We start from the raw sequence: 5,882 nt of genomic DNA, 5'->3' as shown, positions 1-5,882 counted from the left end.
TTCTTGTTTGCCTGACCTTTTATTCTCTCTCTCTCTCTCTCTCTCACACACACACACACACACACACACACATTCATGCATATCACACACACACACACACACACACACACACACACTCACTCACTCACGCACACCATGCACACCACCAGCCACCAATTCCCATGGAAACCAAACAAGGGGGAAAATCGAAAGGCTGTTCAGAAACTACAGAAGTGCTATCTGCTCCCTGTTTCCTGATTTTCCCCAAGTATCTAGCTCTGAGAGCTGTCTCAGATTTCTGTGGGTCTGTGAGTGTTCTATATTATCATTTATAGATAAAGGGGGATGTATTTGAGACTAGGGAAGCAAATAATTGATTATTACGGTGAACAACCAAGAGAGATGCTAACTTAAAGCAACCATGCAGCCACTGGAGTGGACTTTCAATCTAAAAATCACTTCTGCTCAATAAAATATATACCTGTGGGGTGCAAGAAAAAGAGAGATTGAGGACAAACATAAAATTTAAAAACTTTCCTCACTTCTTAGTAGCTGTTACTGAGTACATAAATTAAGGTTTATATAATCAATGGAAAGCTGTGAAGTCTGTAAAGAATAAGAGTTTTACATACTGACAAGGGAAAATGCCTATGATATATTATTGTAAAAAATAATTGCAGAGCCATATTGTTGTATTAGTCCATTTAGGTGTGATATAATGTTAGTCAAGTGAGAATCTAACACATTGATAATCATAAAAATGATAAAGTTAAACAGAATTATCTTCTGCTTTCTGGGGACTGATAACTTTGAGGTTTAGGGGGCCCTGTACTGACCTTTACAATGGCATGCTCTGAGGTCTTTGTCTCCCTGTACAAGAAGATGTATCTGGAAATCCACATATGCCACATTATAGTCACATCGCTTTTTATCTATTTTTGAAAAACCAAAAAACCCACAGTGACTTATGTTCATCATTTCTAGTCCAGCAGTGGCCAAGTGGGTGGGTGGCAGAGTTCCAGGTCCTGATAGATGACAAGACTTCATTGGCCAAAATGTTAAAACCCTTCCTTCTTCTTCTCCTTTTGTGGGCTTTTTTTCTTCTTTTATGATGGCAAAATACATCTACTGAGTTATAATAATGGGTCATCTGTCATCATTCTGTAACATGGCCAAGAACCTGTCCTCCTGTCCAAGGTGGATGCTGGGCCTCAAAAGAGAATGCCATCTGAGGCGTATGAAATATTTTGACTAAGAAAAAGCAGAAGAGAGACACTTGGTTTGAGGTTTCCCTGAACCCAATCTCTTGGCAGAACATCTCACTAAAGAATCAGAGACCTCAACTTTGAACAGCCAAGAAGAGATTATGGGTTTAAAATGGAACTAAAAGTAGGCACACTGAGTGTTAAAGTCTTTTATTGTGAGCCCTATTTGTGGATCAACAGAAAACACACAATTCCCCTTCCCCTAGGACCACTGCATCTACGCCAGGCAACCGTGTCTGTTCCATAAGGTCTTTGTGCAGCCTCACTGTCCTAATCTCATACAGGATGAGCACTGAGCCACCACGGCCTATTAGATTGCCCTGAGAGCTGGTGGGTGGAATCCACATTCAGCAATGCAGTGTTTGAGGCTAGGACTGACAAGCACAGAGCCCAGGAGCTGGGAGCACTTCATATACACTGACTAACAAAGGAGGCCAGTCTTCAAAAGGGATAAACGCCAAGCAAAATCCAGAGAGAAGCAGCAGTGAGATAGATATGACCAGGGATCAGATATAGACACATATTGCCTTTCTATATATTATCTCTTGGGGTTGTTGAGCTCCTTCTATCTCCCTAACATCAACTCCCATTCCTCTTACCGTGAGTTTGAGTGGGCTTCTGTGTGTGTGTTCGGGGGGTTACTGGGGATTGAATATAGGGGCCTTCTACCACTGAGCTATATCTCCAGCCTTTTCTATTTTTATTTAGTTTGTTTTTTATTTCTTGTGGTACTAGAGATTGAATCAAGAGGCATTTTACCTCTGAGCTATACCCCCAGCCCTATGTTGTTTATTTATTTATTTATTTATTTATTTATTTATTTTGGTGGTACTGGGGATGAAACCCTTCTCAGGCTACACTCCCAGACCTATTTTATATATTTTTTTTAATTTGGAAACAGGGTCTCTTAAGCCAGAGAGGCTGGCTTTGAACCTGTGTGATCCTCCTGTCTCCGCCTCCCGAGCGCGGGGATTACAAGGGTGCGCCACCACGCCTGGCTGCCCTATGTTATTTTTAAACAAGGTCTCACTGAGTTGTGGAGGGCCTCACTAAGTAGCTAAGGCAGGCTGTGAACTTGTACTTCTCCTATCTCCATCTCCTATGTACCGAGATTACAGGCATGCGCTGCCATACCCCGTTTATTTTTTTAATTTTTGAAACAGGGTCTCACTAAGTTACTGCACATTGGTCACAAACCTGCAATCATCCTGTCTCAGCCTCCCAGGTACTGGAATTGCAGGAGTCTGCCACTGTGCCCAGCTTTTGAGTGATCTCCAGACCTGCAAAATAAATAAATAAATAAATAAATAAAGTAGAAACTAAAAGAATTTTAGCTAAGTCCACGTGTGACAAAATTGGGTATGAACTTTGTGTATGAAGGTAAATCCCTTCAGTATCTAAACACTTGTTTCCATACCACTGTTGCTCAAGCCAGTTTGAAACTTCCCCCTGAAAACAGCTTTCAAAGCCAGTCTCTGAGTACATCACATTGCTCACTATCATTATCGTATAATTTAATTGCTAGATTTATTGGACATTTACACTGTCAGGCCCTGTAGTGAGCACTTTTACCTGCACTATCCTATTAATTACCTCAACAACCAAAGATGTAGATTTTATTAATACCACCATTTTACAGAAAATGAAACTGAGATTCAGCCATGCAGATTTGCTAAAGACCTCATAATAAGCAGTGGTGACAATGTGCAGAAAATAGACCTGTGTGGCTTAGACCATGAACTTTGAGTCATGAGGCTGAGCTGACTTATATCTTTTTATTGAAGTGTCTCATGAGAGGCCTGATTGATTGTGATAGGCGAAGAGTGCCTTAATATCTGGTGGATGTTAAAACTCACGGTGGGCCTCCAAGATCTACCACTGGTGCAAGTCAAAATGTGCCAGTGGAGCCGGGCGTGGTGGCACACGCTTGTAATCCCAGCATTTTGGAGGCTGAGACCGGAGGATCGTGGTTCAAGAACAGCCTCAGCTACTTAAGTGAGGCCCTCCGCAACTTAGTAAGACTCAGTTTCAAAGTAAAGAATAAAAACTGGGCAGGAGGTGTAGCTCAGAAGTCAAATGCCCCTGTGTTCCATCCCCAGACCCATAAAATAAAAAATTAAAATGTGCCACTGGTATAGCCACTTAAGAAAACAATATGACATTTCCTTAAAAATTTAAACATACAAACTATATAATCCAGCAATTCTACTTCTTGTATATACAAAAGACTTGAAAGCAGGGACTTGAATAGGTATTTTACACCAAAGTTTATGGCAGTTTTATTCATAATAGTAAAAAATGGAGACTGGCATGAAGGCATATGATAATAGTGGGAGACAAGAGGATTTCCGGTTCAAGGCCAGCCTCAGCAATGTAGTGAGACTCTCAGCAACCTAGTAAGACCCTGTTTCAAAAACAAAAACTAAACTACAAAGGGCTAGGGGTGTAGCTTCGAGATAGAACATACCCAGGTTCAATTCCCAGTAACCACCCCCACTACACACAAAATAATCTAAGGACCCATCAATGAATGTGTGAGTGAGTCAAATGTGGTGTATGATAATGGAATGAAATTCTGACACATGCTATGACACAAATGAGCCTTAAGAACATTGTGTCTAGTGAAATAAACCAGACATGAAGGTGTAAATACATGATTCTTCTCATATCAGATATCAAGAGTAGTCAAATTCATAGACACAAAAAATAGAATGGCGGTTGCTAGGGCTTGTGGGAGGAGGGAATTGGAAGTTACTGATTAATAAATAGAGTAAAATTTCAATTTGGAAACTTAAAAAGTTCTAGAGATGAATGGTGAAAATGGTTGTATGACAACAAAATGCACTCAATGCCACTGAACTGTATACCTAAAAATGGCTGAAACGGTAAAAGCAACGTTGTGCCTATTTTACCATAATAAAAAAGAGACTGTACCTTGAGCTTTGCCCAACATTGGACACCCAGGGTAGCAGTTTTAAACAAAATGCATTCCATTCAACCCCATAGCTACTTCCTGGGTGCCTCATGCGTGTCGGGCTTGCTCAAAGGTGGCATAGAGGATTTGGAGATTAACAAGACCTAGCCTGAATGGTCAGGAGTTTACACTCCATAGAGATTCCAGAATGTGTGCAAGGACAAGACCAAGTGTGATATGAAATGGGTACCCTGGAGGACTGGCTCAGAAGAGACTTCACTGTAAATCTGACTGATGTCTGAGGTGGGCCTTTGGGTGTCAGGAGCATTGCATTAGGAAGAGGACCTTCTAAAGGCTGTGCGTCAGTTTGAGAACTAGTGGTGGAGAAAGGGATTAAAATCAGGGCAGAAAAGGTAGCATTGAACATTTATTTGAGACTTATATCTGCCAGGAGTCAGACACAGTATTTTACACACAGCTCATTTTCTCTTCACAGTAGTCTTGAGTAATATCACAGAAGGCTCTCCTGGCCACCTACCCAATAGCCCCCCTCCCCCTTCTCCATTCTTGCCACCAAGCCCTGATTTAGTTTTGAACACTTTACCTGTCCTGGTAAAGTGTCCCCTTCCCAGCTTCAGAGGGCAAGTCTTCATTAATCTAAACTTGTACTAGTGATTCTGTTCCTGTTGGTGCACATTGTTTGAGGTCAAGGCAACACAGATCTGAACAGAAAAGAAACCCTCCCCTGGATGTCTGCAGGAGACTTGTATAAAGACATTTTTTTTTCTTGAATAAAGTAAACAAAACCTCACAAGGAGAAAGACCCATCTTTTTGCCTTTGGGAGCATCTATTTAAGAGTGCAAAGCCTAGCCGGGCGTGGTGGAGCATGCTTGTAATCCCAGCACTTGGAGGCTGAGACAGAAGGATCGCACAGGTTCGAAGCCAGCCTCAGCTACTTAGTGAGGCTCTCGGCAACTCAGTGAGACCCTGTTTCCAAATAAAATATAAAATAGGTCTGGGAGTATAGCCCGGAGGTAGAAAGCCCCTGGATTCCACCCCTAGTACCACCAAAAAAAAAAAAAAAAAAAAAAAAAGAGTGCAAAGCCTGGGGTTGTGGCAGCTTTCTTGGGACCCATAAATATGAGTGTAAAGATAAGAACAGCCCTCTAAAAACAACAATAGAGAAAGATGGGGGACCTTGCTGACTTGAAACCTCTCAGTGAACCAACCTTCCCTATCTCTTATTTAAAACTCACCAAGTTTGCTGGGTGTGGTGGCATATGCTTGTAATCTCAGCATTTGGGAAACTAGAGACAGGAGGATCATGGTTCACACACAGCCTCAACTACTTAGTGAGGTCCTTTGCAACTCAGTGAGACCCTGTTTCAAAATTAAAAAAAAAAATTGAGGTAGAATGCCCCTGGGTTTCATCCCCAGTACCAAAAAAATAAATGAATAAATAAAAAATAAAACTCACTAAGTTCCAAATTTTAAACTTTGTGACTATTTCAAGAAAATTGATACAGGTATATTAAATAGGTTGAAAATCATAATTTAAAACTAACATATTCTTTATAGATATTGAAAATATACATAATTTTAAATGCTTTAACCATTTACTTATTACTTTTCTCAAAGACATAGACCTCAAGACATTTGTCTTGATTTGTTGTTGTTGTTTGTGGTATTGGGGATTAAACCCAGGGGGGTTCTACCTCTGAGC

Source organism: Muscardinus avellanarius (genome assembly GCF_963383645.1).
Source record: "Muscardinus avellanarius genome assembly, chromosome: 1".
Classification (NCBI taxonomy): domain Eukaryota; kingdom Metazoa; phylum Chordata; class Mammalia; order Rodentia; family Gliridae; genus Muscardinus; species Muscardinus avellanarius.
Note: the sequence above shows the minus strand (reverse complement) of the source record.